This window comes from Chelonia mydas, chromosome 6, assembly GCF_015237465.2.
Source record: "Chelonia mydas isolate rCheMyd1 chromosome 6, rCheMyd1.pri.v2, whole genome shotgun sequence".
NCBI classification, from domain to species: Eukaryota; Metazoa; Chordata; order Testudines; family Cheloniidae; genus Chelonia; species Chelonia mydas.
The window spans coordinates 26876000-26901774 of NC_051246.2; the positions used below are offsets into that span (position 1 = coordinate 26876000).

The 25775-nt window shown below is 41.0% G+C and overlaps 1 protein-coding gene and 1 long non-coding RNA gene across 20 annotated transcripts in view; both read left to right on the forward strand.

Moving 5' to 3' along the window:
• The window catches only part of BRSK2 (BR serine/threonine kinase 2), a 427587-nt gene that overhangs the window by 47703 nt on the left and 354109 nt on the right, over nucleotides 1-25775 (forward strand). The window lies entirely within an intron of this gene.
• On the forward strand, nucleotides 1702-20358 carry LOC122466261. Its single transcript, XR_006291637.1, has 3 exons — nucleotides 1702-1784; nucleotides 2377-2624; nucleotides 20115-20358. It is a non-coding gene; the product is annotated as an uncharacterized LOC122466261 (long non-coding RNA).

Genomic DNA, 25775 nt, shown 5'->3' on the forward strand with positions numbered 1-25775 from the left:
GCCACTTTGACCAGCTTATAGAACTAAAACTCAGAATTTAGTGTCTGCATTAATGAAATAGAATGAGGGAAAAGAGCTTTGCAGTATGCAGTGCTTCACCAGTGACTGATATGTCTCCATCATAACTTTGATTGCACTGTGGTAATAGGCAGTTGATTTTACCCATGGCAAGACTTTTCTTCAATCTGAGAGCCTTCAAATAAGCTGTATGGCTGGAATAAACTTCATTCCTTTCTCTCCCTAGTAGCTTCATTTTGTCCATTCCCTTCTCTCTTTATTGAAAATGAAAGGTGATTGGCAGTCAGGGAATGGAGGGCAGGATTTCGCAATTCATCTTCATTTTCATGGCAGACTGTGTATTCGATTTTCTAAAGTTCCCAGGTCAGTTTTGAGATGTAGAACACAATGAGGGGGCTGTTACTTCACTCTCAGCAAAGTCTCTTATAGATATCACAAAAGCCCTCCTCTGCGCCCTAGCTGTAGCTGGGGAATGGAAGAAGATGGCGGTAGAATGGAATATGAATATCTTGGGAAGGAAAGAAGACATGAATATTAGCAGCTGGTGGCCAGTGATTGTGCTAATTGTCTGTCCCATCCTTTGCAGAGTCACAGTTGTCTTATATATGCCAAAATCAGTGCTATTATCCAGCTCCATATTTTATGAAGCTGGCATAGTTTTACTGCAAATGCAGTGCCATTAATAAACAGCTCTGCTGGCAAGAGAAATTCAGCAATACTTTTTATTGCCAGTGTCTTTGTGTATTGCTCAGTCGTACACCGTACTTGGAATTATCCTGATAGATTACAGCACAGCACGCACAGGTCTGTGATTTAGCTGCATGTTAAGTATACTAGAGTGTCTCCTTATGACGGATAAACTCTGTTGCAGCCATTGGCTCAAATTCTATGGTTGTGTAGCTGCACTGATATCAGTGGAGTTATATCAGGGATAAATTTAACCTATTGCTTGCTAGTGAAACAGAAGCAATGATTTGTGGTGATGTGGCTTGTTTCAGGATTTCATTTTTGAGACATCTGCTCACTCCAAATGCAGAAACTGGCTGCTGCTGGTTCAACTCAATCCAATATGAACACTGCAGCTGCTTTTCCTCCCCCCCACACAGCAATTCTGCTATGTGGATCTTGGAACCGGACTTAATGCCATTTTGTTTCTGTCTGGTCATCTATCTGTCACTAATTAGTGTAGCTGCTATACCTTGCGCAGAACCTAGTGAGTTTTTACAAGATCTGAGGATGACATTTTTCCTTTTTTACCTATCTGTTATAAAGTGTCTCCTGTTTTCTGATGTTTGATGTGATCCAGGCCTCTGACCTGTCTTTGGTTTTTCTTCTTGGTTACCTGCTGTGGTTCTGAAGAGCAAGTATTCAACATGAACTTTCCTAGTTAATAAGTGCTGGTTTATCTGGCTGGATCATCTAGGAGCTGGTGGAATAAGGTGCTTGAGAGGTATGCTAGAACTGATCATGAACATGGCTGTCTTTAGACAAACAAGTCTAATTTCTATACCTCAGAAACACAGGCCACATACAGCTTGCACTCTGCTCATTGGAGTACCACAGTCCTGCTGCATGATTGGTTTTCTTGCAAGGGTCCCATTTGACCATTTAATTTAAAGGCACAGATGCGTCTGCTGCTGCTGTTCTTTTCAGAAGATGTTCAGATGTAATTTCTGATTCTTGGCAGAGATGATGCAGCGAGCAACTCCCATCTTCTGTGCCAGTTCCTTGAATCAAAGAGGGAATTCTCCACCAAAGATTCCCAAGTAAATGTCTATATAGTTTACTCATTTAGAAGACAAGCAGTGAGAGTAAGTTTTGACCTCTGTTGTGAAGATTGCCTGCTCCATTTCCTTTTTTACTAACTCAAACTTTGAGGCTTGTCATATGAAGTTTTTGTTCTTCATTGGCTACAGAAAGAAAGAAAAAGTGACACCGAATCAGAATTCCCCACAGTAATAAAAAAAAACCCCTCCACTAAGATCTTCCAAATGTGAATGCCACTATTGTAACTACTGACTATAGGAGTCTCCTACTGTTGTTGACTTGGGGGGGGGGGGTATGCAGCCTTGCCAATGTATCCATCCCAGAGTTGCTACAAGGAGGCTGTCTTCCTGCTGAGCTTTCATATGGGAAGTAACAAGCATACCTCAAAGGAGCAAAGAAAAAGCAACATTCCAGTTCCAAGTCAGCTGTGGAAATCATTGTGTGCAAATATACTTTGGCAGAAAATGTATGAAATCTGAAATCCAGTTCTTGGCTTATTCAGTGCTAAATCTCCTTACGGGTGGGCTCATCTGTCTTTTTTACAAAACTTTTTCTTCAGTTCTGAATTATTCACTGATTTCCTTCATACAGAATAATAAGAAGTGTAAAAAGGTGGCTTGTAGTCATCGCCGGAGTTTGAGCTTGACCTTTTTCAGAGGAGTCACAGGAATATGGAGGAGGAGTCTGATCACAACGAAGCAACAGGGACATTTGAGCTAGAAACCTGTCAGAGCAAGTCCCCTTCTGTGCTTTTCCTCACTAAAGCTGAAGGGGCCTGCCGGTGGCTCTGGAACACCATGAGAGACAAGAGCCTCCTTCTTCCTGCGGCTCAGGAGAATGTGAGTTGTATTCAAGGAAGTTGAAGGGAAATGGTGCAAAGGCACCAGCTGGCACAAAATGCTGCTGCTGCCCTCCTCCGTGGTTTAGACCACAGTGCCCACATCAGGTCTCAGCTACAGTCCTTCTTCTGGATCCCAATCCACTTCCCAGGCCTTGGTCTTGATCTTCAAAGCCATTAGTGGATCAGGTCTCAGCTATATTGGAGACTACATCCCTGTCTATGAACCACCACACATTTGTGCTCCTCTGGGACAAAATAAAGAACTAAGCATGTGAGAGTCGGGGACAAAGCATTCTCAGTTGAGCGTATCTGGCTGTGGAACAGATTTCCAGAGGAGATTCAACAAATCCGGAATCTGAGCACCTTTACGAAATTCTGCAAAATCTTCCTAATTTGATAAAACTTTCCCAGAAGAATTGTATTGGGAACATGAGCTAGCTCCCTTTCTCCTATAAAAAAAAAGCTACCTACCCGAAGCAGAGCTTTTTATAAACTGAAAAGGAAAAAGAGCCAGGGAGTCCATGAAGTCCATTAGCGATATTGCTATTACCAAATATATGTGATGTGGAAGGTGCTCAGATACTATGGTGATGGATGGCAGTACAAAACCCTTAGATAGATACATTGAAATCCAATGAACAAGAGTTTCTTGCACCTTCCTCTGAAGCATCTGGTGCTAGCCTCTGTTGGAGACCGGACACTGGACTAGAGGGACCATGGGTTGGATCCAGTCCGTCATTTCGTAGTGTTCCTAAAGGGAGCACCTAGTTTCAACAAGGTCTTGCATCCATGAGATCATTTTAATTTGTACTCTTTGAGCGGCAGCTTTAAACATCAATAGTAAAAATCAATGCTGTGTACTTATGTAGATTAAAAAAAATTCTCTCCCTTTGCTCTGCATTTCCAGAATGAAACTCAGAAATTTTCCCTGTTTCGCCATGATATGTCTGTGAAATTAGGCATCATTTTCTTTAGTTTGCTGAAGACCCCAATCATAAGATCAGGCTCTGGAATCATAGGCTTTGGCTGGCATGGACATTCTGTTTGGGAGTGATTTGAGTGGGTCTATGTATGTGTGCCACAACAGCGTGCTCAAACTGCTTTTATAGTTTATATATTATGGCTTTTTCTGAAGTTGGAAATCCACCAGCCTTTCAGTGCTCTTCTTGCAAAAAGATAATCTAAACATGCTGCCCATCTTGAAGAAGTGCATGTTTACATAATGACAGGTTTCAGAGTAGCAGCCGTGTTAGTCTGTATCTGCAAAAAGCCCGATGCCAACTCTGTCCACATATTCAAGTGACACCATCATAGGGCCTAATCACATTAGCCACGTCATCAGGGGCTCTCATTCACCTGCACATCTACCAATGTGATATATGCCATCATGTGCCAGCAATGCCCCTCTGCCATGTACATTGGCCAAACCGGACAGTCTCTATGCAAAAGAATAAATGGACATAAATCTGAAATCAGGAATCATAACATTCAAAAACTGGTAGGAGAACACTTCAATCTCTCTGGCCACTCAGTAAAAGATTTAAGGGTGGCAATTTTGCAACAGAAAAGCTTCAAAAACAGACTCCAACGAGAAACTGCTGAGCTTGAATTAATATGCAAACTAAATACCAATTAACTTGGGTTTGAATAGAGCTGGGTCATTACAACATATTGAATCTATATCCTTAAGTTAAGTATCCTCACACCTTCTTGTCAACTGTCTAAATGGGCCATCTTGATTATCACTACAAAAGTTTTTTTCTCCTGCTGATAATAGCTCATCTTAATTAATTAGCCTCTTACAGTTTGTATGACAACTTCCTCCTTCTCTGTATGTGTGTATATATATATATATATATATATATATATATAATCTTCTTACTATATGTTCCATTCTATGCAACCGATGAAGTGGGCTGTAGCCCACGAAAGCTTATGCTCTAATAAATTTGTTAGTCTCTAAGGTGCCACAAGTACTCCTGTTTCCATAATCTGTAATCACAGCACAAATACCCAATTTTGTTTGTGCTGTTATTATTTTTAAGATGTGCAGAGGATAATATTGAAACGAAGCACCATGACCAAGAGGATGTTTGCTTATCAAGGGCTAGATTCTGCCACCCTTATTCACTCTGAGCAATAACTGACTCTTCAAGTAGTTGCACTGAAATCAGTGGGGTTACTCATGGAGCAAGGTACTGTTCAGCGTGAATACGAGAGGCAGAATCTGGCCCCAAATATTTTTCTTTTTAAAGGCATACTACTATAATAATAACAACAGAGTTTTATATAGCCGTGTTTATCTGAAGACCTCAACGTACTTTACAAAGGCGGTAAGTATTATCATCATTTTACAGATGTGTAAACTGAGGCGTAGAGAGGTGAAATGACTTGCCCAATACCACACAGAAGTCAGTAGCAGAGCAGGGAATAGAACCCCACACTTCTAAATTCCCATCTAAAGTTCTGTCTAGTTCAGCACTCAGCTATATATCACTTTGAGGAAGGGAAGTCTGTGCTGTCTGATAGTGTCTCCCTAGTACTGCATTTCTTCCTCAGTACATATAAGGCTAAACTTTCAGTCACCTCCTCTGATTTTGCACCTGTGTAGATTGAGCACATGCCCATTTTTCATGTGCAAATGTGCATTTGAAAGGGAGATATGCAGCAAGTGAGATTTGGCTGGATATTAGGGAAAATTTCCTAACCGTCAGGGTAGTTAAGCACTGGAACAAATTATCTAGGGAGGCTGTGGAATCTCCATCTTTGGAGCTTTTTAAGAACACGTTAGACAAACTTCTGGAAGGGATGACCTAAATAATACTTAGCCCTTCCTCAGTGCGGTGGACTGAACTAGATGACTTATCGAGGTCTCTTCCAGTCCTACATTTCAGTGATTCTGTGATTTATGCACAAAACCTGGATAGTTGCATGCACCATCTGCACCCTGTTTTGTATGTGCAAAATCGGAGACTGGCTTGAGGTCAGAGGGAGGATCATGGTTTTTAAATTCTAAGAACTGTCCCTTTAATAAAAGAGCTGGGTTTTGTAATGCCATTTCCCTGGTAGGATGATGAGCTAGAGGTGAGAGAGCAGAAAAGAGTCAGACACTGAAGTGAGAAGACTTCCATTCTGAAGCACAATTTTTCCTTCTCTTGCTCTCTCTCATGGGCTTGGACAGACAACTGGGACTGTAGGACACCTAAGCAAGCAGAACCAGATGACCCCAGTATAAGGGAATATCACAGGCCTTGTCGTAGCTGACTTGCTCATTGTGTAATAACTAATAAAGGCAATCTGTGTAGACCTTGAAGTCAGGCCTCTGTGTCCCCTTCCATGAACTGTGAGAAACCAATGGCCTGGCTAATGTCCCTCTCTATATGCTGAGTAAGATTTTTACATCAGTTGAAAAATTTGGTCTTTATGACTACAGTGAAATCTGATGCACTCATCCAGTACAACTGGTTTCACTGGTGGGACAGACACAGGTAATGAGGAAATGTTTGCATAGATATGAGTTGATTGATATTTCCGATAATATTTTCAGCTATCATTTGCTGTGTATGATTTTTGTTGCTGCTTTAAACCTCCATTAAGTCATTTATCCCTGCATGGTGTCTGGTGCTGTCATTGCTATGCCGTTTAATATATTTATTTCAAATCGTGTTAATTTCTCAGTAATGGGAGAACAGTTGCATGCAGTGTCCTGGAATGCCACTGAATCTGGTCAGCCATTCAAACCTGCTTTTTTTTATTTAAAATGAGGAGTTAGAATGAATATTAGCTTTGTATCTGTACACAGTGCATTGCAGAGTTCATGCACCCTGACCCCAGAATGGGATGGGGAAGACGAGGAATGCACCGTTTGAGATTGGATTATAGTTTTGGCGGGGAACCAAAGGGATCCATGTGGTGGCAGTAATCATAAATGAGCAATTATTTCAAAAACACGTCGGTGTGGGTGTGAGTGAGTGTGTGTGTGAACCCAGAATGCCTCTGCATGTAAATAGCAGGCCTGTGTTGACTGATGCAGAAGATGGCATGTGCTGTGCCCTGCCCATGGGATTGGTTCCCATTCAGTGTATAACACAAGAAAAGGCACTAGGCAAAGAACAAAACCAGAGGTGTTTATGCAGAAAAATAATGTTTCCACCTTCTCAATGTGTTTAGTCTGCAGCTGGGCTGGAGCTATTTTTTACTTGAGTAGTGGGTGGGGGGAAATGATATAAAATTGCTTCACACATTGAAGTTCCATTTCAGCCCAGTGGGGGTTGTTCGCTATATTATTACTACATTAATATTGTTGTTTTGCAAGCAACACCACCTGAATTGGCCCACACATGCATACATACAGCTTTTTTTAAAAATCCATTGTGGAGGAACAACCTGGGTTTTTTTATTATTATTTTTAAAGGATAAATGAGAAGCTTGGAATAAAACATGTTTCAATTAAACTTTCAATGCCTGGGAGGCTGTAGAAACAAAAAGGTGTTAAGACCAAAAGGTTTCAAAACCCGTAAAGACAAAAATACTTGGTAGTCGGTTCTTTCCTTATTTTCTAACTATGCCAGGGAGTAAATTTAAACCACCATGGTTTTCACAGTATGCTGCATTCTCTATGCAGCTCTGTCTTTGAGTGGGCTGGGGATGGCATTCCTTATTAAAGGGAGGAGATTGTAATGGACTTTCTGAAATTATTAACACAGCTACATTAGCGTTACTGTATATATGAGAGTGACAAGTTGAGGGGAAAATGTGTTGAGGGAAAGCAAGAGAGGAGTAAACAGCATGAACCCTTTAGGAAGGCACTGTGGTTTAGGTAGCTAGTTATGGACCGAGCACTCAGGAAACTTCTGTTTTTGCTTTGGTTTTGCTCTCAGCCTTTTGTTTTTGGTTGCCCATGAGGCCATCCCAGATGAGGGTGATCTTTGTGAAATGAGATGACAGTTCCTCCTACTGCTGTGTTCTGGGGTCGAGTGGAGCCAATTTGTTAACAGAGCGATTTAGTCAGGTAAAGTTCTATAGGGCAGAGGTTCTCAAACTGTGGTCTGCGGACCACCAGTTGCCCGCGAGCTCCATTCAGGTGGTCTGTGGATAGTTCCCTCTGAGGTTCCCGCCTGGGTGGCCGCACACAAGAGAATGAAGAGCCACCCACCTAATTAGTGAAGCCGCGCAGGCATGGCTCCACTAATAAGGTGTCTGGACCCTGGAGAAGACGCACATGTAAGGTGAGGTGGTGGCCTTTGAGAGAATGGGGGTAGGTGGGAGGGGCCAGTGGGGTGAGAAGAGGGGGTGGGAGGAATTTGGGACATGCAGAGCTGCGGCAGCCAGAGAAAGAGGCAACTTTCCCCAGTTCCAGAGCTGCAGCTTCCGTGGAGAGATGACCCTCCTTCCTAGCCCCAGCTCTGTGGCTGCTGTGGTGGGGGAGATACCCCCCTCCTTCCCAGCCCCAGCTTGGGGCCTGCTGCAGTGGAGGAGAGAGAGAGAGAGACCCACCTCTTTCCCAGCCCCAGCTCGGGAACTGTCATGGTGCGGGAGAGAGGGAGAGACCCCCCTCCTTCTGAGCCTCAGCTTGGGGGCTGCCATGGTGATGGAGAGAGGACACATCCATCGCATTAGAAAGGTAAGACTACTGATATTAAAGTATGAGTTGTGTGCTTTTATTTGTAGAACAAAAAATGTTACTTATTATTAAGGTTTTTTTTAATATAGTGCTTTTCTCCAAAGTGCTTTACAATATTTAACTAACGGTACAAACTGCATTTGGAAAGATCATTAAGTGGTCTGCTGAGACCCTCAGCAATTTTCAAGTGGTCCGTGAAAAATAAAGTTTGAGAACCACTGCTGTAGGGCATGACTTTGCTGCCTATGTGGCAGAGGTAGGTCTCCTTGGCTCCTTCATGGCACTGGCACAGGCTTACAGAATTTTTTTGTGTGGCAGTCTGTCTGTATAAGACAGTGTGTTCTGCCACCAATGCTCAAGTTTCCTTCTTTCCAGCTTTTTCTGTTGCAGGTCTCCTGATAATTACGGATCTGATCAGTTTGAGGAGATGGTGGGAGAAGGTGCTTTTGTGCACAGTAGTCAGGGAATAGTGGCTCTTCTTCCTTAATTCATCAGCTCTTTGACCTCTTGGTGTTGTAGAGCTTTCTCTGTGTCTGCGTTAGTATTTGACAGAGTTTCCTATTTCATGGGCAGACAATGATGTTGGTTTCATAAGAACATAAGAATGGCCATACTGGGTCAGACCAAAGGTCCATCAAACCCAGTATCCTGTCTTCCAACAGTGGCCAATGCCACTTGTCCCAGAGGGAATGAACAGAACAGGTAATCATCCAGGGATCCATCCCCTGTCACCCATTCCCAGCTTCTGACAAACAGGCAAGGGACACCATTGTTGCCCATCCTGGCTAATAGCTATTGATGGACCTATCCTCCATGAATTTATCTAGTTCTTTTTTGAAACCTGTTATAGTCTTGGCCTTGACAACATCCTCTGGCAAAGAGTTCCACGGATTGACTTTCCCCTTGCCTTGTAGTAGGGAGAGATTTTACATTTGCCTAGAAGGGGAAGAGATCTTAACTAGCACAGGATGGGAAGTTGTAGAGAGTTTTTTTGTTATCTCCACATCCAGCTTGAGGGTCCAGTTCAGGATATGGCTGGCTGCATGTCTTAGCTCTGGAGATTACCAGGTGGAAAGTTTGGATAGGAGGTTTGGGGCTGTTGTAACAGATTGTGTCCATTTGGATGTTGAAGTCTCCCAAGTCAGTTGTGAATTTCATTACCATGCCAGGCAGTGACTCTCTCAGTCTGAGGGTTTATAGATTAGCAGAATGTCCCGGTTAGTTTTGTCTCTGGACTTGCAAATTAAGTGAGCACACTCAAAGCAATTTGATTTGAGTGAACTTTTCCTGTATTTGAGTCCAGAAAGGAATAGAATGTCTACTCTGCCTCCAGATCTGAGCTCTCTGGGCATGAAATAGAACTCTCACCCAGATGTGCTCAGGGATACGTCATGGCAGGGTCTCTTTTATTTTAAAAAGCGCTGCTTGCTTTTAAAATGATGCAGCTAGAATGCAATTAAAATAATTATTGTGGTTATCATTTTTTGTTTCCAGTTATTTACTGACTTGAATAGAGAGGAGGGAGGGGGAAAACCCTCCTCTGCATCTTTTCTCTTCCAAGACCAGGGCTTCTCTGGTCTCTTTTTATGTGTCAGAGGGAAAGATCCAAGGTTGTTGCTGATGCTCTTATTAGGCAATGCAAGGCTGAATGTAGGCTTTCATTAGACCATTGCTGTTGGTTGGCCTGCTGTACCATAAAAATATTAGTTCATCGGCTGAGATGTGAATATTATTCCACCTCCCCCTCAGTCTGTAGGTCAGTATTGAGGTGCAACTCCGTTGGGACCTGCATTAGCAAATCTATGTGGTGAAACATGAATGGTGTGTGCTTACAGCAATTGTCAAGCTATAACCAATAATATCAGTCCCATGTGTTGCATGATGGCTTTCTGAGAAGAAATATAAATAACTATTTTCAGTGTTAGAAACATCAGGAATAAACTTGTCATGAGTTTGTAAGATAACAGACGCCTGTTTCACACAACAAAGGCAGATAGTTTTAAAATCTGAGCAACTTTTAGCCTTGTAGCAGAAAGTCTTGCCCTCTGACTATATGTAGTATTTACACATTTGTATATTCTGGTCTCTTAACTTGTGTTTAAAACAAGGTTCTAATTCTAACTTGGGACACACATAGGTAGCAGGGATATCCATTCTGTTCCATTCAGAACAAGATATTGGATGGTCTATATTTAAGTGCCCAAATTTCAGTAGGACTTGTGCTCCCTAAGTCACTTAAGTTCTTTAGAAAATCCAACCCATAGGTGCCTAAATATGAACATAGGAGCCTAGCTTCAGGATCTTTTTTGAATATTTTAGTCCAGGAGAATAATTGTAGATAGTTCTTTTAAAAAATCTTGGCCTAGATTACATGTGGTAGAACTAGCTTTAACTGGAACTATGTTTAAGACTTTAAACATGATTCCAAATGTGATTAAAAGCCAGGGATTTAGTTTCTAGGTTTCTCTTGGAAAAGATGAAGACCTTTGTAGTCTTTTTACTCCGCTATAAATCAAATCTCTAATTTCCTTGATTTGCGAGCCTATTGGCACAGGTCTAGGTGTGGCTCTGTAATAATGGTAGCTTTATATATGGTACAGGACTGTTAAAAGCTCAAAGGAGTTTTATGTATAATTGTCTCCTCTCGTTTTCTTTGTAATTGGCTGTAATAAGATTTCCAACTGGAGAAGTGAGAAAACATAATAAATACAGCTCACCCACATGGCATGTTCAAAGTCACCGAGCACACAAGACTTTTGGTGGTCTAGTCTTTTAAAAGACTGGGATTTTTGCAATCCATTTCATAAGAGATTCTCCCAAGAGAAAGATTTGCCAGTGTACAGTATAAATAACCTCTTCTTTTTTCTAAAAAAGTTTTTAATTTGTTATAAAGATCTTTCTCCACCCCACTTCTTACACTATATATATCTCGTATTTGTGTGGATATGTGTCCCCCTCTCTCTCTCCCTGTGCATATACATGTAGGTATGCATATAATGTATATCTGTAGCTTGAATCTCCCAAAACTACACAGATTTTCTCTTTTTTCTTGGCGTTATTTAGGGTGATAACTCTATCTATACTTACATAATTTTTATCTGGCTACCTGAGAGACATTCTCTGTGCGTGTGTGTCACCATGCCAGCTGAAATCAGCTGGGACACTTGCTAACAATCACTAGATTTGAACATCTAGGAACTGAAGACAAGGTGTTTTCAAACGCGCCCTCTGTTCCAGTGCTCACTTCCCCGACTGTTCTGCCACTGCCTGGCTTTGTTTGCCTTCAGGGTTCATCACTCGTCAGAGGGGTTGAGCCAAAGGGGTTATTTGGGGGCTGCTCAATAGTTAATGGATGATAGTCTTTCATTATTGACAATGGCTGTCCACGTTAATTTTTAAAAATATTCAACCCAAGGGAATATTCAGCAAATGAATCAGTTTATGAATATGTATAACTCCCAAGAAAATGGGACCCCAGTCCCAATTGGAGCCGTGGAGTACAAATAAATAATAATGTGATCAGGTATTTATCAATTAAAAAACTAAATACATATTTGTAACAGTAGAAGCGCCTTATTTTATATTTGAAAATTATTTTGTAGCTGTATGGGATGAAGGGGATTTGGGAAACAAAAGTAGGATGCTTGGTGGATTCATTTGCATTGTCAGTGCCCAACATGCTTATTTGCATTGTCTGTCCCCAGAATGATTTTTCAGCCTGTGGCTATTTCATAACAATGCTTTGGTGCCTGTTCTTTGGGAAATGATTAGGAAGGTCTTCTGTGCCTGCATTCTGTCGTTCTGTGCTTTTTGGACAAAAGGTGTGGACAACTTTTCCCATTTTTAGTTTCTTTTAAGTATGTGCTAATAATTGAGTTTTTGTAAACAAGTGAAACCATCCAGGGATGGGGTCTGCCTAATAGTTAAAACAGGAGCCTGAGAGTCAGAGCTCCTAGGACCTAGTGCCAGCACTTCCACTGACTGTGAAATTTAGCAAGTTATATCACGTCGCTGTGTCTCAATTTCCCCATATGTAAAAGGATATTTGCCTGTTTCACTGGGGTGGTTGGTGAGCATTTATTCATTAGTGTTTTTCAAGTGCTTTGAGGACCTTGAATGGAAGAGGCTATGCAAGTGCAAAGTATTAGTATTATGTCTATACTTATGTATAATGCCCTGATCAAGCAAAATACTTAACCACATGCTTAAGCACTTTTCTAGATCAGGACCTAAATACAGAAATGAGACAGGTTTTGGTTCTTGGCTCTATTTTGGAATACTGGGATGTATTTTATTAATATAAAAAATGGAACCTGAATATGGAAAAAAGGGAAAAGCCATCTCTTAAAAACTGCAGTTATTGTTATATTTGTCTGAATTTGGCACATTTAATAACAGTGCCCTTGATAGCAATTGCTGTATACGTAGGCTTGGTAACCTGGTCCCACTGATGACAGTGGCAAAACTTCCATTCTGTCAATGGAATCAAGATGTGGCCTTATGTCCTTTTCTCCAGAAAGTGCATTAAGGAGCATCCTCCTACAGGTTGGAGGAGCACAAGGCTCACGTGGAGTCTGATCCAAAGCCCCAGTGAAGTCAAGTGAGAGTTTTGCATTGACTTTAGTGGGGTTTGCATTAGGCCCATAAAAGCTCAAGCGTTCTGTTGGGTAAAATTAGGGATAAAGATGTGCCAAAGTTGATGAAGATGGATAGGATAAGACACCCCTTGCAAAGACATGGCAAACAGACCATGAAAGTCAAGAAAACGTGATTAGAAATAGATGTCCACAGTCTGCAGTTTCAAAATGTCCTCATTCATGGGACCTTTGTTTACATAAGCTGCAAAACCCATTGAGAACAGCCAGTTAAATAGAGGACATTTAGTCTTCAAGACTAGCTGTCTGGCACCTTTCACCAGCACTAAATTCATTCCGTAAATGAAAAGTACAGACAAAACTCTGTCCCCTGGAAATGAGTTCTTGCAGCCAGAGTGTTTCCGTAACAGGTGTTCTGAAAAGTGGTTCCTGCTGTATTTTCTGATGAGGCAATTCCTGGGAGGTCAAATGGTTAAAAATTTAGAACTGCCCTTTTAGAGGTCCTGAGCCCGTCTACTCCTATTGATTTCAGCAGTAGTTGAGGCTTGTAATTTGCAGGATATGGCCCTTGCAGGGGAAATGAGGATTATAATGAGAATGTTCATTATCAGGAATGGGTGAATATCTGAGAGGAGAGGAACCCAGACCACCTCCTCAGGAAGATATGCTAAACCCATACTAGCAATAACTCAAGTGTAAACTTGAGTTGTGTCTTTCAAGGTTCTGATCCCAGTGTGGGCTGAGTCAAGAGTTCTATAGCTCAGTCCAACTCTCATTAAAATCAGTGGATGGAATCCTAATGCCTTCAGTTTGAATTGGGCCCCTAATGAACTATGGAGACAGTTATCTAGCATCTGATTGTTTCTAATGTAATTTTTTCTATTTACTGTCCAGCATATGAACTTTGATTCACAGCTGCTGTTTAAAGGCAACCAACAGCAAGCAGAGATCTGGAAGGAGTATAGATCTTGAAATGTAAAAACATTCTTACCCCTGTATCAATGTATCTGTGAAGGATACAGTAAAATAATTTCCACATGTGCACTCCTGGTTCTCCCCCTGCACCTCCACAACACCATTTACTAATAACATAACACCCTCCCCAACCCCATCGTTGTTGTAAGGGCTAACCTCAGGAGTGAGTCCAGAGTCTGACGGGAGGGAGGACTCTTTGAAATGTAGGGATTGTGGAGAGGTAATGGTTTATCACTAAGGCTACGATTTAGTCACAGGTATTTTTAGTAAAAGTCATGGACAAGTCATGGGCAATAAACAAAAAGTCACGGCCAGTGACCTGTCCATGACTTTTACTAAAAATACCCCTAACTAAATCTTAGGTGCTGGTGGAAGGGCTCTGCTGCTGTGGGGTGGGGGTGCTTCAGCGGTCACTGCCGCTCCTGGGGGCGGGCGGCCCAGGGCCCCAACACCTCCTCTGGGTGGGCTGTTGCTGCTGGTCAGGGAGGGTGGCCCGAGGCCCCACCGCTGCTGCTCCTGGACCGCTGCTCCAGCACCACACCCAGGACCAGCTGCCTGGGGCCGCCCGAGCAGTGGGCGGTGCAGCTGGCCCCGGGGCCTCCCAGGCAGCCTTAGGGTCAGCCGCTGCAGCTGTGGAAGTCCCGGAGGTCCCGGAAAGTCATGGAATCCGTGACTTCCATGCCCTCTGTGAAAGACTCGCAGCCTTATTTATCACCCAGGAGTCTTGGAGCAAATCAGCAGCTTTGTTCCCCTGTGTCTTCCCTTTTCCCCTCTTCCCTAGATAATAAAGCTTGAACTTTACATAAGTAGCTGGGATACTGTGGCGTACCTGATAAGCGGATTTTTCTGTCCCTGCTGAGTCTCCCTTATATCGTGTATCATTTCTATTATTTTGTATGAAATGCTTATTGGAATTTCTTCTATTAAGTCTCCTATATACATTATCTATAATGTGTAATGGAGTGTGTGTGTATGTATGAATGAAGGAAAATATCCCATAAAGTGAGAGAATGACTTGTAAGTTACAGGTATTGGGGTCTTAATCTTATGATCTCATTATGTTAGGAGAATTGTTCTTAGTATCTGTCTTCATACTGTAGAGTTTGATTTCATTTTCTCCTTTTCTTTATTTAATCTTCTACATGTTTAATTCAACAAACTTTCTAAATAAATAAACAGTTCTACGTGTGTGTCTGTGCGTGTATGTATATGCCGATAAAATAATGTTAAAAATTATAGGGTAGATCAACTCATGATAGATTTTTATAATAAATCTGTTCCTTTTATAGGAATGTAACAACTTTTCAGCATGTTTGGTTCATCTGATAGCTCAAAGTATCTTGTTTGACTTGTATATTCGTAATTTCCTGTTTTTTCCTTCCCTTTTCAAGACCTGTTTTCCTAAACTTTGAAATAAGGAATATTGATATATATTCTGCTTCTATGTGTATTTTAGCTTACTTATTTCTTGATATTATTAGAGACTTGAGGATGGTATCCCATAGCATTGTTTACAAAATCGGGGGGGGGGGGGGGGGGGGTTACTCCAGTAATTTGGCTAATTCCAGATTACGTAGTTGCATTCTGATGGCCTGCATTGCCCTTATATTTTCAAAGAATAGAAGTTAGAGATGGAAAAGACTTCTTAGATCACTCAGTCCATCACTCTGCCAGTGCAGGATTGTTGCCTAATGTACATTTTCTAATGTTTTGTCCTGTCTCGTTTTAGAAGTTTCAGACGTTGCGACTTCCACCACTTTCCTGTGGGGACCATTCTACAGCCTAATATATCCCATCTTCAGGAGGCTTTTCCTGATAATCAGCCTACGTTTTCCCTTCCTTAATTTTCTTCCCATTACTCCCAGTTAATTCCCGGGTTACTACAGCAAATCATTCTTCTCCATCATTGGTTTTACATCCTTCCAACATTTGAATGCTCTTGGCATGTCTCCCTTTTGTTGTCTCTTAGCCAAGTCTACATGTTTAGTTAAATTATTTTTCCATAAAGCAATCCCTTCAGCCCTGTGATCATTTTGATTTTCTTCTCTGGATCTCTTCCCATTTGTTAGTATCTTCCTGGGAATATGGTATCTAGAACTAACTGAAATACTCCAGCGGAGTCATGCCACAGGTACAGTGCCTGATCCAAAGCCCATATTGATTGGCCTCTCTTCCTGCAACTTCACATTGCAAACATATGTCTAGTTTGCTGTTACCTGTAGGCCTCTTTCAGCAATACTGCTTCACAGGTTTCTCCCTTCTATTGATTATTTGTGTTTATAATTATTTTCACCAGATGTATGTACTTCCATTTTTCCGAGTTGATTCTCATTTGGTTATTTTTCTGCCCGTGCTTCTAGTGTTTTTAGGATCCAATCCAACTCCCACTGAAGTCATTAGAAACACCTTCAGTAGATTTTGGATCTTGGTCTCTGTTTTTATTTCTCTGTCCTGACTTTGCCCACCCTGTCCCCTCTACTGGAGTCTGCATTCTTGGTTTCTGTTCTAAACTGTTATGTAGTGTTGCTGTGTGATGTTAAATAGCTATCAGGTGCCACTATGTATGTGCCTGTATTGACTATAGTAATGGGAAAATGTTTCCTGCATATGTAGTATGTAATTTATAAAGAGCTTTGGGGTACTTCCTGGTGAAACGTACAAGGCATACGTCATTATTATTTTTGCTGAAGCTTAAGTGCCATCAGCTAGAACACTAAACATTAGATTAGTATGGTATTGTGTTGGGGATCATTGCAAGGTCTCAGATTCTAAGACTTCTTCTAAAAAAAAATCTTATGGTAAATTTAATATATTTTAAGTACTAAGAAGTATTATCATGCTATTGAACCTAGACTGTAGGCTCCTGAAGGCAGGGAAATCATCACACCATGCACATTTATGGCACTGGAGATATAAATTAGCCAATTACATTTAGTGATATAGTGTTCTTGCTTCTCTTTTTTCAACAGCATTTGTTCTCCTTGTGACAGATTTGCACCTTTTAGCAGTCCAGTACACTAAGCCCCAGTCACGCGGTCCACTCTATGTGGACTGGTTCCCGCTTCTGCACAAAGCCCTATTGACTTAAATGGTGCTCTGTGTGGTTGCAGGAGTATGTTAGCATGAAGCTCAATGCAGGATTTGGCCCTTGGCGAAATTCTGCTGCAGTTATGTTGCCTTGTATGATATCCTCACTCTCTGGTGTGTCTAAGTGTATTATCCTTGTAAATTACATGAGCATATAGAGAGAACACTGACTGGAAACTTGAACCGTCAGCTAACTCTATATTTCTCATAAATCACAAGCTGGCATTGGTTGCTAACTTTTAATGCACCTGAACCGTTTCACTAGGTGCATTGCGGGGAGGAACTCGTTGGTTCTGCACACCATACTGGGTGTGATTCTGGATCCCTTATATTGCATGGTACTTAAGCATGTAGTCCCACTGAAGTCAATGGGATTACATGTGTGAGTAAGTACTATATATCATGATAAAGGTTGCAGTACTGTTTACTGTAAGGAGTGATTTCACAACTTTGTTCCTTTACTTGAAAGAAAATAGCACTGCTGTTTCTCTATGGGCCAATAATTTTATCTGTTTGTGGGGACTACAGCAGTATAATATGCTACAGATATCACACCCTTCCTATTCCTTGTTCTCCCTAGCTAACGTGGCTGTAATATTGGCTGTTTTACCTGACATCATTGTGCAGCCCACAGATGTGACTGAGTGAATGCACAAAGTACAATCCCAGCATATATGTAAGAGTCCAGATAGTATGAGGGATGCGGGAAGGTGCATGTAACATATTCTAACCTTTTAGACGTTTAGTTCAGCCAGCAGAAATAAAGCTGGTTTAGTTTTGTGTGAATGGAGTCAGGAATTAGATTCTGCTTCCTCAGATTCCCTTTCCTGCCCCCGTTTTCCATGCTCGTGTGTTTGCCATATTGTGACACAGATGATTCTAGAGAATGACTGGGCAACAGCATGTACTTTGTATTGTCTTATGGAAGTTTTGCTTTGTGCATCATCATCTTTTTTTTTGTTTGTGAAGAGAAGGAGAGGTGGAGGTGAGGGTGGAGGCATAGGGACAGTTGAATTTGGGGGAAAAAAATCCTCCTAATAATAAAATATTTGAGATAAACCAGAGAGGGGCTGCAGTCTAGGCTTCTCCAGAGGCTTATATTGCTGACAATAATCAGAAGAATATAATGCAGTGGTCTGGTTAGCTGAATATTTGCTTGTTAAGTGAAGCGGGGGGGAGGGAACAGATGTTTTTGCTTTTCATTGAATGAATGTCACTTCTGGCCAGAAATGCCCTTTTAATTTCTTTCCCAGTCGTTATGGGCTGTCAAACTCTCTCATCTCCAATATGTTACCCTCCCCTTTCCCCCACCTTTCACTGCCACTACCCTCCTTCATCTGTGTTTGTGGTTTGAGCTTGTCAGCAAGGGGCTTTTATTAACCAGAGGAAGAGGGCAACTTAAACCAGTCCCTGATCAGAGAATAAATCTGTTTTTAAAGGAATATATTCACTGAGCAGTGATTGATTCCCAACCCTGTTGTTACTTAGGAGATTGTATTAGGAAGCTGTCTAATAAAGAAATAACTGTTCTCTTGGGTGGAGATGATCTTAGTCTTTAAACTGCTCTCAATGCATATAAACCTTTTCTAAGTGAATAAATCTATCGAACACCAACTGAGCTCTATAACAGAGAGAGAACTGTGCTTAACTAGTGATAATAATCTTATATTTATATAGCCCCTTTCTTTTAAAAAACAAACAAACCCACTGACCCAGAACATTTACAACAGACTATAAATCATGGCAACTGTGCAGAAGAAGTGCAGCCATCTTTGAAGTGAGACATGGTGATGGTTTAACAATGCACAATAGTATAATGCAACAGCTAAGTAGGAAGGAAATATCAAATAGGAAGTAACAGATACTGTATTCAATCAAAACTGCAAGGGAAATGTAAGTACATGGCACCTTGTAATCTTTGATGACTACAGGTGCCCTATCAATGCAGGAGGACTGCATGAGCTCAGAAAACATGTCGTCGCGAGTGCATTTTTTTCGCCTTCTAATCTGCGATAACCTCAGGGACGGAGATGATAGGGGGAGCGTAGAAACATTCTACGCTCTACGATTATGGGGGGACTGCATGGTCACCTGTGCTGCTGAGTGCTGCTGAGTTCGCCACGCTGACCAAACAGGAACTGAAATTCAAAAATTCCCGGGGCTTTTCCTGTGTACCTGGCTAGTGCATCGGAGTTCAAAGTGCTGTCCAGAGTGGTCACAATGGAGCACTCTGGGATAGCTCCCGGAGGCCAATACTGTCGATTTGTGTCTGCACTACCCCAAATTCGACCCAGCAAGGTCGATTTTAGCGCTACTCCCCTCATCAGGGAGGAGTACACAAGTCGATTTTAAGAGCCCTTTAGGTCGACGGAACAGGATTGGTTGTGGGGATACAGTCATTTTTAAATTGACCTAAGGTGGCTAAATTCAATCTAACCCTGTAATGTAGACCAGGGCTAAGTACTGTCCTGGCTCTAGCCTGTTTAATTTATGTGAGCTAATGAGATAACAAACCACAGCCACGTGACTTCAGATAAAGTGCTGAAACAAGTCATAGAAGGGGTCTTTACTTTTTCAATCTATGATATGGAAGATTTTAATTAGACTGGCCCAGCCCTTCACAATTTCAAAAAAGAAAAAATAAAGGCTCTGATTTTTAAGGTCTCAAACTTGCTTTCTTCAAGGACAGACAAAAACCCTCTCAAGACCTTCTCTGCTATCACTTTGACATCATTGGAAGTTCCTCTCTTTGCCCTCTACCAATCTATTATACAGTGCTAGGCAGCATGACAATGTATATATTTTCCCTCTGCAGAGATTCCTCTCAGCCATTTTTGCACAAATCCAGTTTCCATAGTTATATTCAAGAGACTGATGCTGGAAAATGTAAAAAGCAAGAGGTCTTTATATGTGTGTGTATATATGTCTAGGTATGTATCTGTATACACACACGTACACTGTACATATAGTACCTTAATCTAAATAGCAATGTGAAAGACAATTTAGAAAGTAGCAATCACTGTAATTTTTTTAATTTTGGGGGGAATTTAGAGATCTTGAAAATTAAGAACTGCAGAATTAACACTAGCCTGAACCAAATATAATGGAGGGTAGGTGAATGCAAGCTTCCATCATGTCTCTGCTAGTTCACCTACAGTCCTGGTTTGCATCTTTCCTGCTGGTCTGATCCTGAGTTTTTTCTGAACAGACACTGCCAGCCAGAAACCAGGATTTGATCAGAGATGCAGAAAGTTAGTGAAGTAACCCATTGTGCCAACACACCCTGGACTTGTTTTTTTTAATAGAGTTTGGCATTGATATGTAGGTGTGTCAAGCGATTAAAAAATTAATCGTGATTAATCACGTGATTAATTGCACTGTAAATAAAATACCATTTATTTAAATATGTCTGGCTGTTTTCTACATTTTCAAATGTATTGATTTCAATTACAACACAGAATACAAAGTGTACAATGCTCACTTTATATTTATTTTTGATTACAAGTATTTGCACTGTAAAAAAAGAAATAGTATTTTTCAATTCACCTAATACAAGTACGGTAGTGCAATCTCTTTATCATGAAAGTTGAACTTACAAATGTAGATCTATATACCAAAAAAACTGCATTCAAAAATAAAACAATGTAAAATTTTAGCACCTGCAAGTCCACTCAGTCCTACTTCTTGTTCAGCCCATCGCTCACACAAACAAGTTTGTTTACATTTGCGGATGATAATGCTATCCGCTTCTTGTTTACAATGTCATCTGAAAATGAGAACAGGTGTGCTCATGGCACTGTTGTAGCCGGTATCGCAAGTTATTTACGTGCCAGATGCGCTGAAGATTCATATGTCCCTTCATGCTTCAAACACCATTCCAGGGGACATGCTGATGATGGGTTCTGCTGATGCCACCAGCAGAAGGTTGTTTTGCTTTTTTGGTGTTCAGGTTCTGTAGCTTTCCACATCAGAGTGTTGCTCTTTTAAGACTTCTGAAAGCATGCTCCACACCTTGTCCCTCTCAGATTATGGAAGGCACTTCAGATTCTTAAACCTTGGGTTGAGTGATGTAGCTATTTTTCGAAATCTCACATTAGTACCTGCTTTGTGTTTTGTGAAATCTGCAGTGAAAGTGTTCTTAAAATGAACAGCATGTGCTGGGCCATCATCCAAGACTGCTATAACATGAAATATATGGCAGAATGTGGGTAAAACAGAGCAGGGGACATACAATTCTATCCCAAGGAGTTCAGTCACAAATTTAATTAACGGATTCTTTTTTTAACGAGCGTCATCAGCATGGAAACATGTCCTCTGGAATGGTGGCCAAAGCACGAAGGGACATACGAACATTTAGCGAATCTGGCACATAAATACTTTGCAACGCCGGCTCCAAAAGTGCCATGCAAATGCCTGTTCTCACTTTCTGGTGACATTGTAAATAAGAAGAGGGCAGTATTATCTCCTGTAAATGTAAACAGTCCTGATTGTCTTAGCGATTGGCTGAACAAGAAAGTAGGACTGAGTGGACTTGTAGGCTCTGAAGTTTTACATTGTTTTGTTTTGGAGTGCAGTTATGTAACAAAAAAATCTACATTTGTAAGTTTCACTTTCACAACAAAGAGATTGCACTTGTATGAGGTGAATTGAAATATACTATTTCTTTTATAATTTTTACAGTGAAAATATTTGTAATAAAAAATAATATACACTTTGATTTCAGTTACAACACAGAATACAATATATATGAGAATGTAGAAAAACACCCAAAATATTTAATAAATTACAATTGGTATTCGATTGTTTAACAATGCGATTAAAACTGTGATTAATTGTGATTAATTTTTTTGAGTTAATCGCATGAATTAACTGTGATTAATCGACAGCCCTATTGATATGTGCTTTCGTATAAAAATGCTTCATTTGGTCACGTTAAATTATTACTGAAAAACAAACTCATCAGCACTAAGCATGTGCTTATAGTGCTGGCATGTTTTAAAGCTTCTGGAGTATTAAAGATTCTGTGTCATGGTTTTGAACATTTTCTTCTTCCTTGTTTCTCATTTATATGTTGGAACGTCATTTTTGTGGAGGTAGTAAATGGGGCAGGGTAATGTGGGGAAGGGCTGCCTGATCTAGTGAAACAATTAATTGACTGTAGGTAACTGATACATTTGCTGATCTGGAACAGTCTTATTTTGCATATTGTGAAAATTAGGGTTTCTACTGAAAGTAGTGGAATATTATAAATAAATATTCTGTGGCAGGAAGCATTGAGGCAATGATATCATTTTGGAGGGGCGACTTTTAGGGGAAATCATCTCTTATACCTGGATTATTCACCTGGACAAGATTAGAAACTTCATGAGTCTTGACTCTGTCTTTACCTGATTACTCCCTGGGGAATAAGGGTCCAGAATAGAATGGGAGTTTGGCACCATAAAGATCTCCGGAGATCTTCCAGTGGTGCTTAGATATACTGTACCTCTGAGCTTTTGTTATCATCTATCATCCAAACTATCATCCACCTTACTGCAAAAAACAAACCTCCAACCCCCCACCCCAAAAAAACCCCCCAAAACAGAAAACCATCACCCCCAACAACAAAACCTTTCTCCTTCCTGCACAAGTCCACTAGTTTTTCTCCTGGAAATTGAGGTAGAGCCTTGTCCTGCACCACAGAAGTCAATAGGATTTTTGCTGTTGGTTTCAATGACAGTAGATTGGGGCCACTAAGTCTAGAAGCAACTCAAGTCCTAGTTAGGCAATATTTGAAGCAATACACAAGTTTGTGTTTTTTTATTATTGATGCCCAGTTTTGATGAGAATTTGGGTCCATCCCATTGTCAGTGCTGATGGGCTGTTGTTTTAGGGTGTCCACTACAGAGTCTGTAACCAGTACCACCTCACTTCTGCTTTTACAAGAGGGTGAGTTATGCCTCTTGCTTGTATTAGGAATTTAAAAAGATATTTCACATAACATGTAGTAGACATACATATGACTAGCTTCAATGTGAAGACGGTTGCTCCCCTGACATGGTGAGATTCAGAAATTGATTCTGATGCACAAAGAATTGATTTGAAAATCATCTTTGGCTTTTTGGGAAAATAGTGCAAAGAAAGCTCAGTTTATTAGAAGGACATTAGGAAAGCAACCAGAAATAATAGGTAGTACCAATACCAAGGAACCTAGAATGGCTGAAGAACATTCAAGTGGCATGTTCAATGTTAAGTTGTTTTAAAACTATCTAATTTAAAAACATTTTTGATAGTGTATCCATTAAGCATTAAGCCTTGACATTAAACCCCCCCCCTCACCATGATAAAGGTTTTTTGCTCCCCTTTTTATGTTCAGATGGGTCTTTTGGGCATGTCTGTGAGCAGCAAACACCAGATGTGCTCATGACCACTGCTTTTCCTCTCTGCTTTCTCTCAGTACACATGTCCTCTTGCCTGTTCAGTTTCAGCTATGTTGCTATTATTACTAGTCAGACTTTTGCAGGGGTTCAGGATGGGTATGTGCCAGCAATGAAGCAGTGAAACTGGCTATACATAAAGTGCTTTCACAAATACACAATAAACAGACTGAAAAATGAGAGAGGGAAAAACCAAAAACCCAAATCAAAACAAATAAACCCAAACAAACCCCAAACAAAAAATCGTCTCTTGTATCTTTCAATTACAGCAATTTTAGGGTTACTTGTAACAATAATAGGTGCACATTTTTCACATTGCAAAGTTATTTTCAAGTTGATGTTCTTTTAAATATCACACATAATTGGGTGAATGCTAGGTCTGCAAGGGCTTATAGGGAACCAGTGAGAGAGATAATTGAGGTTCATAGAATCCTATTTTAACATGGCAAAATACTGTCAAAAGTTACCTTTGGAATAGTGGAGAAATTCGTTAACCATATAAGGTGAAATTCAGTTCTGTGCTGAGGGCTGCACAAGGCCATTGGTGCTGCTGTAAAAAGAGAGGACTGAATGTTTCCATAATAAAACTTCTTTTTATTGCCCAAGTTCCTTCAAGATGAAGTGGGATGGGAGGGCTTTTCCTATGTTTCAGCTGCTGCATTGTTTGTCTGCCTTAAAGGAAAGGTGTGGTGACTAGTTATGCCTTAGACGAGTAGTTCTCAAACTTTTGTGCTGGTGATCCCTTTCACACAGCAAGCCTCTGAGTGTGACCCCCCCCCATAAATTAAAAACACTTTTAAAATATATTTAACACCATTATAAATGCTGGAGGCAAAGCGGGGTTTGGGGTGGAGGCTGACAGCTCGCGACTCCCCTTGTAATAATCTCACGGCCCCCTGAGGGGCCTCAACCCCCAGTCTGAGAACCCCTGCTTTAGATTAAACTGAGCCTTTGTCCACACCGTGGAACTGCACCTCCCAGTTGGGAAGTAACTGTGATTCAGAGTCCCAACTCTTTTCTGCTCCAATTTACTGCTGACCTTTCTAGGGTGCAGTTTACTTCTCCTGTCTCAGCGCCGTTGGCCAGCGCATTGGGAGGGTTGGGGTGAAATCCCTGTCTCTCTCCACTCCCCACCCACTTGCTCATACTGCGAAGTAATGGCCCCATGGTGCCTGAGTAGGCCATCTGAGGAGAGGAAGGACTTACACTCTTTTACTACCTGTATGATCCTCCCCAAGTCTTAGGCAGAATAAAACAGAGAGAATTCAGCTCCTGTTTGAAAACCTGAGAAGCCAGAGATGTTCCCTGGTGTTCACTGGAGCTGGGTTATTTTTTTTTAACTGAGACACACTGGCTGAGTAATTTACTCTTTTTTGTAATTAAATATAGCGATTAGAATATCTGTTACATTGCCCTGGAATCTCCCTTTTAAGAGAAAAAGGCAGTGTAGTATTTATGCACAGGTTGAAGGCTCTTCCCAACCATTTATTTCCCTTGTAAAAGAATAGAACCTGCAGAAAACTGATATTCATACATGTTCTTGTCACTTCTCCATGGCTTCTTCTATTACCCTGAGCACAGTGACTGTCCCTCACCTTTGCTCAGGGTTGTTTGAGGGATGTGTGGGGAGGCCTCCTAGCACGCTCTCCTGTTCTTAAGTGCATCCATGCCAGAGCAAAAGAAAATGTAGCCCAAAATAAGTAGTTCTTTGCTTCTCTCGTTAAAGTTGGCCATTCCTCTAAGAAACGGGTGGTTCAGAGCTTTGGTAATGGGATACAGAATTTTCACCCCAGGCCATTGGCTCCACTACAAACCTGGCTCCTTTTTAGTTCCATCTGGTGGTTTGGGGGCATATGTGAAATAGGATTTGCCACAGCGGATCAGACCATGGGCCTATCAAGTCCAGCATGGTAATAGCAAGTTCCAGTTGTTATCTCTCTACACTTTGATGGAGGCATCACTTAGTTTTGTCCCTTCCTCAGGCACCTTTTTGGAGTTCTCTCTGGGGATTGTTTTATGTGGCGATTTTCTCCACTGAGCATGCAAGCATACTTGTTAGGATTTGATATATGTAAGTCATATATTTTATTAGGGTGGATGTGTTCGTATGGGGTTCTTATTGATTTTTTTTTCATGTTACAGTCAATGATGAAGTGAAGCAATAACAAACTGTGTATGTGCTGGATGGTTTTTTTTTTTAACCTCTACTGTGACTTGAACACACAATTGTAATTTGTTTTTTTAAGATATGCCAGGTACAATAGAGAAATATTTTTTTCCCCAGGAGAAACAATATAGAATTACACAAGTAACCAGGTTTAGCTGCTCGCTTCCTCTTTTGCTTTTAAGGCTCGTCTGTGTTTTTCTTTTCATTCTCTTTGTTCCTTCTATCGTCTTACTATGTGCAAAGATGTTTCTTGGTTCTCTTTTCTTAAAGAACTCAGTCCTGCTCC